Genomic DNA, 12,306 nt, shown 5'->3' on the forward strand with positions numbered 1-12,306 from the left:
CAAACCTGGGAGGCGCAGACCTCGTGGTGGAAGGGGTTGGAGGGTGGTGTACTCCTTGGTGAAGTGCGGGGGTGTGAGTGTGGTGACACAGGGGGATGCACAGCGTTTTTTTTTTCCATTGATTAACATGCTACTGTACATCACAATGCGGATATGCAGCGTTTCTGCGCGGTAAAATCCGCTGCAAATCCGCTGGAAATCTGCATCGTGTGCACATGGCCTAACTGTTTCCCCTTTCCCCGTGTCTTGTTGTTTTAGCTACCTGCCTGCGGGCCACATCACACAGGACCGTATCACGTGCCGCGACTTGTTGTTTTAGTTACCGGCCTGCGGGTCGCGACACACAGGACGGGTCCACGTGACACAGAGGATCTGGGTCTAAGGGAAAAAATAGCTTACAACTTTCTCTGAATGCAAGAAACTTCTCCTCTCCAGAGAAAGTATCAGGGAGCCTGACCATAGGTACAGAAGAGTGTAAGGACACATCAGTAGAGTTAGATTGCCTAACAGCTGATTTAGTCATGGAGCCCTGAAAAGATTTAACAGTCTAAGTAAGCTCCTGCTGGAGCTAGTTGTGAGAAGAAGCAAGAGCCCTATTTTCCACTGACAAATCCTGCATCATTTGGGTCAGATTGGACACCTGATCCGCCAATTTACAAGGAAGATCTATGATCAGCAAAAAAAAAATTCAAAATCCCCATTAAATGTATAGGTCAGCTATAATGTCATGCTACTGCAGTGCAGCATAGCGCAACCTCCACCAGGGGGTGCTGGTGAAGGAAGAGAGGTTGCACACACAGTGTAGCAACACTGAGCAGCAGCACAAACGCCACCAGGTGGCGAAAGAGTGGTCAGACGAGCCGAGTCAGAAGCAGTAAGGTACAGAAGTACCAGAGGTCACAGCAGTACATGTGGTCAGAAACAAGCCAGGAGATCAGCAACGGTCGGAAGCGGATAAGACAAAGACAAAAGACAGAAGCAGGTCCGAATACAAGCCAAGTCAAAACCAGGGAGTCAACAAACTTACAAGGAAACACTGAGTCAGGACAGACAGAGGGAATAAACAGACATGGGGCAAGTCAGGGATCACAGCAGGACAAATCAGGATATACCACAGTCAGATACACACGCCGAAGGCGGAACTATAGCTGACAAAGCCTGCAGGATGCAGCGGAGCTAAATAGCAAACCTGAAACCAGACTGAGGCTGAGAAAAGGTAACCCCTGAAATGACCAGACCAGGAACATGGAAAGACAGGACTCAAAACCTGGTCTGGATCATGACAGTCCATTAATTTGTAAAGTCGAAGTGGGTAACGCCGTGGAAGTCTACACAGTGCATGTTCCGCCGCATGCCTGTCCTCACGATCCAGCACCCGTTCCTCAATGCGAGCACCTCACACTGTTTGGCTGTGTGCCCGATGCTCTGCACGCTCCCTGCTCCCGCGGGGCCCTCACGTAGTCCCTTCCGGGTCTCATCTCCGCACTCTGTCTGTAGAGCGCGGCACACACCTGTCTCCACTCGCTGCTGGTGGGAAACTTCCCTCGTTTCCTGCTCTCTCCTCCCTCTGCTCACCACGCCCCCTCTCACCAGGTCATGGGTCCTGTCCGGTTCCCCATTCTTTCCCCCCGACAACACTGGACGCAGCCTTCACAGTTTCGGACCCGGCATCACGCAGGTACCTGCAGCCCAGTCTTTCTCCTTACACTTGCAAGACATATGAAAGTGTGGTGCCCCCAGGAGTATGGTCGCCATGGTGGCATTGCCTTCCTCCATGGAGGGTGATGTCAGGCTTGGAAGCAATGAAGGGTCTCTCTAGCAGTTAACCATAACATGCAACACAGTTCCCACTCCGGGCCAGCAGAGGGAGCTCTGAACCAGAATTGGGGGAGGAGTGCTCTCTGATGGCCAGGAAGGGAAATTAGCAGTTAGTGTGAGGAGGCTGAAGTGTGTAGACGTGGAGAGAGAAGCTGGGGGACTGAGCGGAGTTGAGAGCTCGTTCCCAGCTGGAGCGCATGAACTGGAGCCTGGTCTCCACGGATGTATGGATACTGAAAGTCCTGCAACAGAAACCAGAGGAATAGGAAGCTGTAAATGCTCTATTCCCACCTAAGACTCGGATGCACAACAGCAACGGGTGAGCCAAGAGAAGAGATAGAAGGCTACAGCTGTCTGCCATACGAGGTAGATCTAAAAGAAAACAAGAAGGAGGAACTTCAATGTAACACAGTACTGGATGTACCTCAAGTAAGCGCTAGGAAGGAGACTACACAACCTATCTGCACAGAAAGATTCCTGAGTTGCTTCCAGGCTAATCAGCTCCTGTGCCATCTGTAATCTGGACCCTGGACTGCACTTACAAAGTAAATGTAAAGAAACTACACTTTGTTGTGTCCTTGCCTTCTTCCTGCAACTTCTTCAGCACTGCTACATCTCTGTGCCAGACACTGCACCCTCTTCCCCAACACCGATCTACACTGCCTTGGGACTACAGCCCTGCCTGTGGAGGGCTACACCATCATTGCTGCACCACACCATCTGTCCCAGAGGATCTGTCTGCAGCGTCAGCTTAACATCTTCATTGCCAAATACCACAGGTGGCGTCATGAATCACTCAAACTTTATTCCATCACTTCATCCCTTTTACATGGGCGCCCAGGGCCACGGACCGGGTCACCGCTGCTGTGACATTCCCCTCTAGAGGCTGGCCCAGTACTGAGTACCCCACAGCCCTGGAAGGGCGACCCATTTTGGCATCACGAAAAGGATTTACGGAGCCTGGTGTCCCCGGGTCCTGTGTGCCAGAGACTGTGTTGTGTGCAATAGACTGTTTGTGAAAGTGCCGCCATTATCCTGCTGCTTGGCGCGCGCGGGAACCCAAGGAGGCGGGCCGTCGTGGGCGGAGCCAGCCGAAGAGCGCGAAGAAGTGAAGTGCCGCGTGGGAAGAGGCCAGCGCGCGAGAAGTGAGAAGCTGAGGCCTGCAGTCCCGGCGTCCCCCGATCATCCAGCCGGTAAGCCAGCGCAACCCAGGGCCTGGCTAACGTTAACTGGGGGGGGGAAATGTCAGAGGCACGCGCCGATGCAGCGGCGGACGCCCCCGCCAACCCCTCAGCGCCGCAAGATGCAGGGCCCAACGTGGCTGCGGCTCCAATAGCAGCCACCGCATCGGTCCCCATAATGCCGCTGTCTATGCCTTACATACCGGGAGCAGCATGGCTACCGTAGTATTCAGGGGAGTCACATACTCTGAGTGACTTCAAAGAGAGAATGTGCAGTTTGTTTGAAGTGTATCCTCTGTCTGAAAGCCAGAAGGTGAACATCCTTATTGGGCAGCTAACAGGTGCAGCACAGAGAGAAGTAAAAGCCTGGCAGGACCTTGATGAGGAGACTGTTAAAAAGATCCTGGCTAAGCTAAGAAGCACCTTTGACACCCGCACTGCCACTGAAATCAAGATGAGATTCTTTGGGTGTAAGCAGAAAGCGCAGGACAGTATACAGGACTATGCTCTTAACCTGCAGAAGGCACTGCGAGCCGTCAAGCAGATTGACCCAGACAGTGTGAAAGATGGAGACGGACTGTTAAAGGAGCAATTCATTGAGGGACTCCTATCCAGTACCCACAGAGCACAGCTGCGCATCATAGCCCTACAAAACCCTGACCTAGACTTCACCGATTTCAAAGACAAGGCTATCCGGGTGCTGCATGAACCAAATGTCAGCCGTCCAGCGCCCCCTAGGCGCCCAGCGATTACATACCACCAGGAAGCAACATCTTTCCCCTCCAGCCCTGTGGAGGCTGGTGCACAGACTCTGGACAAAAACCCATCTGCCGAACTGCGTCTTCAGGTCCAGGAGTTGACCAAAGGTATGGCTGCCTTTGCCAAGACTGTGCAGTCCCTGCAGGTATCCTCCAAGGAGAAGATCCAGCTGGCTTCCAGTCCAGAGGATGTCCCGTGGCTAAAGAAGAAGAGGATCCCGCCACTCCGAGGGAGAACCAACGATCGCTATGACCAGGACGGACGTCCCGTCTGTCGTCATTTCCGCAAGGCAAGCCACATCGCAAGATTCTGTTATTTAAAAGAGCAACCCCTGGGGCAGAGGGCCCACCCCCAGGAGTAGGACCACAAGGCCCAAAGAACTGGTGAGCTAAGTATGTTGGAGGGAGACCGGTCCTCCCAGTGGTGATTGACGGTATCCCCATGAATGCTTTGCTGGACACTGGCTCTCAGGTGACAACTATGCCATATATCCTTTACAAGCAGTATTGGGCTGACTCTGAACTTACCCGTGGCCCATGTGATAAACTGACAGTAGTTGCCAGCAATGGTCAGTCTTTACCACAAGTAGGATGTCAAGAAATTAGTGTTAAAGTGGGGAGAGTAGAGTTAAAATCTCAAGGTCTGATAGTTGAAGACATTGATCGACGAGAATATAACCCAATGATGACTCTAGGTACCAATGTGATTGAAAATTGTCTTTCTGAGGTTATTGTTTTGTTGCAACAGGTAGCTGAGACTGCTGGTTCCAGTGAACAACGGTCCTGCAGAAGGAGATCAAGGCCCTGATGCAAAGACAGCAGGTAGAACTGTCTGGCGGAGAAATTGGCAGCGTCAGAGTGAGTGATTCTTTCCCCATTGCGATACCCCCCAGATGTGAAATGTTAATTTGGTGTCGGGCAGCCATAGTCCTCAGAGGAAAAGATTACCAAGCATTGGTAAAGCCAGTGTACTCTGATAGCTGGCCCACTGTCCTGACAGCCAGAGGGGTAGTTGATATCCGAAAAGGGAGAGTACCTGTACGCCTCTTGAATTGTGGGGAGGAGGAGGCCACAATATCTCGGTATGCCACAGTTGCTAAGCTGCTTACTGGTTCATCAATGGCTTCACTGAGATAGCCACTCCTATGCAAAATCTTCTGGTGGGTCAGCCCAAGAAGGACAGAAAGCAGAGTCCTACATTCGAATGGAATGAGGAGCTGGAGAGGTCCTTCACTCGACTGAATATGGCTCTCACAGGAGATGAAGTTCTGGCCTACCCAGATTATGACCAACCCTTTGTGTTGTATACTGATTCCAGCAACGTGGGACTTGGAGCAGTACTGTCACAGGTACAGAATGGCAAAGATAGAGTGATCTCCTACGCCAGCAGGAAGTTTCGTCCCACTGAAAGGAACCCTGACAACTACAGTTCCTTCAAGCTGGAGTTCTTCGCCATAGTCTGGGCTGTGACTGAACGATTCAAGCATTACCTTGCTTCAGCCAAGTTTACCATCTTCACAGACAACAACCCGTTGACTCACTTGGAAACTGCAAAACTAGGAGCACTGGAGCAGCGATGGATGGCCCGGCTGTCTAACTATGAATTCACCATCAAGTACCGAGCAGGGCACAAGAATGCCAATGCTGATGCGCTGTCCAGAATGCCCAATCTGCCAGATGCAGGAGAAGACCCTGAGGCACTTGAAGAAATAGAGTTACCTGCCTTCCACCGGCCAATTGGGGCCCAACGTGCCCAAGGAGTGAGAAACAGACAGTCTGACTTGAAAGAGGCCACCCTAAATCCATTGCCTCATCATGACTGGGCAGAAACCCAGGATAGCGACCCCGCAGTCCGCCTGGTGAAGGAGTTACTGTCACAAGCTGACTCACACCCAGAGTCGGATGCTCCTGAAGAAACCCAGCATTTGTGGAAGGAAAGAGGCCGGCTGTTCATCTATGAAGGAAAGCTGTGCCGGAGGAGTATCAATGCCCGCACTCATGAGCTGGTTTGGCAAGTGGTAGTCCCAAAGAGGGAAGCATCAATGGTCTTGGAAGCATACCATAATGGAGCTGGACACTTCGGATGGAAGAAGTTGAAGGCCTTGCTCCGAGAGAGATTCTACTGGGCTGGTATGAGGAAAGCCATTGAAAATTGGTGTCGGGAGTGTGGACAATGCAACCTGCGCAGAAAGGACCTTAACAGCCAGTGAGCTCCTTTGCAGCCAATAGTAACTAAGCAGCCACTCGAGTTGGTCGCCCTGGACCATGTGAAGCTGGTCCCAAGCCGTTCAGGCTACATTTATGCTCTTACCATCGTTGACCACTACTCAAGATTCTTGGTAGTTGTGCCTGTCAAGGATCAAACAGCCAGGACAGCAGCTAGAGCATTCCAACAGCACTTTTGTCGATCACACGGATATCCCGAGCAAGTGATTACAGATCAAGGTCCAGCTTTTGAGGCAGAAGTGTTCCAGGAATTCTGTAACTTGTACGGTTGCGAGAAGATCAGGACAACACCGTACCATCCACAGACCAATGGCATGTGTGAAAAGATGAACCAGGTGGTGATCGACCTACTGAAGACCTTGCCTTTGGAAGAGAGGAATCTGTGGCCAGAAAAGTTGCCAGATCTGGTAGACCTCTACAACCACATTCCTGTGAAGTCCACCAACTGCACTCCAGCCTACCTAATGAGAGCGAGGCCTGTTAAGCTGCTTATTGATTTGGATATGGGAGTCCTTACACCTGAGGTGACATCACCAGATGCTGACTGGGACACAGAGAGGCAGCAACAGTATCGAAGAGTACAAGAGTGTGTAGAAAAGAGTCTAGCTCAGGCAAGACAAAAACAAGAAAGGCACTACAATCACCATGCACCTGCAGTTCCCTTGTCACCAGGAGAACAAGTCCTAAAGAGGAAGAGGAGGATGCATAAATTAGATGACCAATGGAAAGCTGAACCCTACACCATCTTACCATCAAACTTCGACAACACCAAAGGGTGCCTTATCAGTAAGGATGGGGGGAGAAACCTCAGCAGCAGTATCAAGGGATCATTTGAAATTATGCCCTGACCAGTTAAAAGAAAGAATGGAAGAGCAAAACAACATCCAACCCATAGAGGAAGAAGAAAAGGTCAGCACTGTACTTGGAGAATTCCCTGCAAATTGGACTCGAGCATATAATGCCATAGTGGTGCCAGTTTTGACCTTTCCCCAACTGGTAGTGCAAGAAGAAGTGACTCAAGACCACCCTGAAAATCAGCAATTGCAAGCAGCGGATGCTACACCAGCAGTGGAACAAGAGAATTCTAACCCTGCCAGTGGTGAATCTGTCATGCCCACAGTGAGTAGAAGTGGTCCTAGGAAATCTAGTATCCCTGTGCTAAGCAGAACCACCAGTATTGTAGCCAGTACAGTACACACTACACCAGTAGTTAGCACCAGGCATTCAGTAAGGTCCCCAACAACACCAGTGCTACGTAGGTCTGCCCGTAGTACCCAAGGTATTCCACCTCTCAGGTTTCGTGTATAAATTAGTTCCTGTAAATGTGTGTACTTGGTGTACTTAATTATTTGTACTAAATGTCCAACTGGGGGTCTGTATGTGGGGGAGACAGGGCAAAAGCTTAGAACAAGGATGAATGCTCATCGTCACACAATAAGAGAAAAAAGAATGGATCTACCTGTGGCAAAACATTTCTGTATGCCTGATCACAGCAGCATGGATATGAAATTACTGGTATTGAAAGGTAACTTCACATCTCAGAGAGAGAGACGAGTTTGGGAGTACAAATTTATGACGAACTTTGACACTCTCAGTGCTGGAATGAATGTGTCGCATGGATTTATGTCTTTTTACATCAATTAAGGAATTTCCTTTTAAAACCTTGCGGGGCAACACAGAACTAGACCCCAATCAGAGGACCATAAAACATCCAGACTCCTTATCTATGAACTGGTCCAATGTTTATATTTATGTTTCTCCCTCTCCCATATTGATAGTTCTGCTTCACGTCACTTGTCTTATCTATTGCATTTTTTCTAGGCTGTATTGTGCATAAATATGTGACTTCAGATTTTGTATTAGTCTAGCCTGATGAAGAGACCTGAGTAGTCTCGAAAGCTTGCAATGTATTACCATCTTTTCAGTTAGCCATTAAAAGGTATCAACTACTGAGGACTCTCAATCCTGAATATTTTCCTGTAAATGTTAAACTGTATGTATATATGTAACGTTTAAGTTTCGTGCCTACAGAGACTCTGTAAGAAATCCCCTTTTTGAATTTTCCAGTTTGTTTTGATGGACAATTGGGCCACAGGACTAGGTGTGGTCAAAACTATCTTGTACATAGTTCACCATTTGCCCAGGAATGGACCATGGACATTGACGCATGTACTAATCGTTACAGGACTATTTTTGGAGCTTTTGGTTTTTGTATTTTTCATTTTTTTTTCTCTAAATCTTGTACATTTATAAGTGTTAATGTGTTAATATGTTCATATGTGTTTTTTTTTATCAGTCTGGGAGTACTGAATTGAACTGGGGGGGGGGGGGGAGTATGGCATTGCCTTCCTTCAGGGAGGGTGATGTCAGGCTTGGAAGCAATGAAGGGTCTCTCTAGCAGTTAACCATAACATGCAACACAGTTCCCACTCCGGGCCAGCAGAGGGAGCTCTGAACCAGAATTGGGGGAGGAGTGCTCTCTGAGGGCCAGGAAGGGAAATTAGCAGTTAGTGTGAGGAGGCCGAAGTGTGTAGATGTGGAGAGAGAAGCTGGGGGACTGAGCAGAGTTGAGAGCTCGTTTCCAGCTGGAGCGCATGAACTGGAGTCTGGTCTCCACGGATGTATGGATACTGAAAGTCCTGCAACAGATACCAGAGGAATAGGAAGCTGTAAATGCTCTATTCCCACCTAAGACTCGGAGGCACAACAGCAACGGTTGAGCCAAGAGAAAAGATAGAAGGTACAGCTGTCTGCCATACGAGGTAGATCTGAGAGGGAACAAGAAGGAGGAACTTCAGTGTAACACAGTACTGGATGTACCTCAAGTAAGCGCTAGGAAGGAGACTACATAACCTATCTGCATAGAAAGATCCCTGAGTTGCTTCCAGGCTAATCAGCTCCTGTGCCATCTGTAATCTGGACCCTGGACTGCGCTTACAAAGTAAAGGTAAAGAAACTACACTTTGTTGTGTCCTTGCCTTCTTCCTGCAACTTCTTCAGCACTGCTACATCTCTGTGCCAGACACTGCACCCTCTTCCCCAAAACCGATCTACACTGCCCTGGGACTACAGCCCTGCCTCTGGAGGGCTACACCATCATTGCTGCACCACACCATCTGTCCCAGAAGATCTGCATGCAGCGTCGGCTTAACATCTTTATTGCCAAATACCACAGGTGGAGTCACGAATCACTCATAAACTTTATTCCATCACTTCATCCCTTTTACATGGGCGCCCAGGGCCACGGACCGGGTCACCGCTGCTGTGACATTCCCCTCTGAGAGACCGGCCCGGTACCGAGTACCCCACAGCCCTGGGAGGGCGACCCAAAAGCCTACATATAATTTGCCAAAAAACACATGAAGAACTCCCAGATTATGAGAAATAAGATTCTCTGTTCTGATGAGACGAAGATAGAACTTTTTGGTGATATTTCTAAGCAGTATGTGTGGAGAAAACCAGGCACTGCTCATCACCTGCCCAATACAATCCCAACAGTGAAACATGGTGGTGGCAGCATCATGTTATGGGGGTGTTTTCAGCTGCAGGGACAGGACGACTGGTTGCCATTGAAGGAAACATAAATGCGGCCAAATACAGAGATATCCTGGATGAAAACCTCTTCCAGAGTGCTCTGGACCTTAGACTTGGCCGAAGGTTCACCTTCCAAGAAGACAATGACCCTAAGCACACAGCTAAAATAACAAAGTAGTCACTTCAGAACAACTCTGTGACCATTCTTGACTGGCCCAGCCAGAGCTCTGACCTAAACCCAATTGAGCATCTCTGGAGAGACCTGAAAATGGCTGTCCACCAACGCTCACCATCCAACCTGACGGAACTGGAGAGGATCTGCAAGGAAGAATGGCAGAGGATCCCCAAATCAAGTTGTGAAAAATTTGTTGCATCATTCCCAAGAAGACTCATGGCTGTACTAGCTCAAAAGGGGGCTTCTACTCAATACTGAGCAAAGGGTCTGAATACTTATGACCATCTGATATTTCAGTTTTTCTTTTTTAATAAATTTGCAAAAATTTCTACATTTGTTTTTTTTTTTTAGACAAGATGGGGTGCAGAGTGTACATTAATGAGAAAAAAAATGAACTTTTTTGAATTTACCAAATGGCTGAAATGAAACAAAGAGTGAAAATGTAAAGGGGTCTGAATACTTTCTGTACCCACTGTATATTTCTCTGCTGTATCTGTGCATCATGAATTGTGGTATGTGTTAAAGGGGCCCACCGAGAGTCTTTCACCCAGGGCCCATGGAAACCTGGAGCCGGCCCTGGGTATGGGGACCAATACCCACACCATTTGACCCACCTGGTAGGTCCCCTCTCACAAGCATTATGGTCGTACCATCCCTTCTGGTCTGCCTGGACTCGTGTCATATTGTCATGCACCAGCTGCGCCAAGGACTGAATCTTGTTCTGGAAAATCATAGTATACGAGGGGCTGTGGGGACCATACTATATGTTGGGCTATGGAGGACATTATACTGGGGGCTCAGATATCCATACTGGATAGGTGGCTGTGGTGGATATCATACTGTGTGGGGTGCATTATACTGTGTAAGGGGACAGTCTGAGGTGGATGTACAGTTTGGAAAGGGCAGCGTGGTGGCAGTATGAGGGCAAAGTGTGAAGAGAGACCACAGAATAGATATGGAGAGGAAGCATGAAAAGAGGTAATAAAATTAGGTGGAGACGTTGAGGCTATAAGGGAAACCAAGAGAGGGAACATCCATGGTATAGGCCATGGTTAATAACTGCAGACAGTGTGGAGGTTATAGCTCATAAAGGTAGACAATGTGAAGGTCATATACCATAGGAGGCTTATTTAGTGCATCATATGGACAGATATTTTTATGTAGAGCGTATTTTAATGACACTTATTTTTAAGGGCACTGTTTTGAAATGTCCTGGAGAAGACCGGAGAAGAGGGAGGTCTGTAGAGGGTAGCTGTGGATGTGAAAAGTCATCATGGCATCCAGACTAGATAGAGATGAAAAAAAAAAGAGACAACTCTTATCAAAGAAGACGTAATCTTTAAGGTACCTGGAAATAAATGCTGATTTGTGATACTGAGTACATTTTATCAGTACTGTGGTTCCTGTATGGTTCGCTGTCTGATGATGGCTGATAACTCCCAGCATTCCAAGGTCGAATTGGGATTTGTAAGCTGTGTGATACAATTGAACATGAGGCTGACGTTATATTACAAATGACTGCTGCACTAAGCTTGGTTCTTGTATTCAAGTACTTCTGGTGGTTCTAGTAATGCATTAATGTACTTCTGGTGGTTCTGGTAACATATACATGTACTGACAATAGTTCTAGTGACATACTGATGTAATGATGGTGGGTCTTTTGATAGAGGTCCTGGTGATACATTCATATACTGATGGTGGTTCTGGTGTTCTATTTATGTACTGATAAGTTTTGTTTTGTATTCATGTACTGATTATGGTTCCAGGGATGAATACATCATGAGAATCATTATCACTACTAGAATACATCACCAGAGCAATCAGAAGTACATGAATACAGCACCAGATCAACCATCACTACATGAACATGTCACAAGAATCACCATCAGTACATGAATACAGCACCAGAATCATAACGAGTGTGGTACAAGTTGTATTTGTTGCATGAACCGTCATATGTATCTCTCTATCTTTAATGGAAATCAGCTTAGTTTGTATTAGGGTGTCCACCAAATGCTTAATAAAAAAACCAAACGGCCCCCATTATAGTTACGCTCTATTAGTTTCCATGGCTATGATTGGCTCTGACATTTAAAATATAGGACGTCAGGGCTGAATATCTCCATTTGACCCTTGTACTGTGGTCTGCAATGAGTGATTCTACATCCATCTGTGAAATTGCCCCCTTGTGAAGTCAGAATTACGGCCTGTAGACACGGGTCAGTGATAATCAGGATGAGTTATTATGGATTTCCAGCGTGTCCGTAAAAAATATTGTCTGGCTGTGATTTTTTTGATAAGATGTTGAGAAAAAATAAAGTCAAGTTGGGAGCCCTGTTGCGTTAGGGGAGCATGTTACCACAGTCTCTGATCCATTCCCTTGCTTGGGGGTGGGGTAGGGGGGGCACCAGTGGCTTTATCTGCCTAGGGCCCCAAAATACCTTATCCCGGCCCTGGACATATCAGAAACGAGCTCCACTAATGGGACCTGTGACTATTTTGAGAACAGGCCTGGCCACCGCTGTGACTCCAGAGGTGGTCGGCGTCCCGCTGAAAGCATGTGACAAGCTGTTCTCAGGACAGGGGCTTGTCCTCTTAGTGGATATATCTACAT

The sequence above is a fragment of the Dendrobates tinctorius genome, unplaced genomic scaffold (assembly GCF_039654945.1).
Source record: "Dendrobates tinctorius isolate UK_male_01 unplaced genomic scaffold, ASM3965494v1 ptg000022l, whole genome shotgun sequence".
Classification (NCBI taxonomy): domain Eukaryota; kingdom Metazoa; phylum Chordata; class Amphibia; order Anura; family Dendrobatidae; genus Dendrobates; species Dendrobates tinctorius.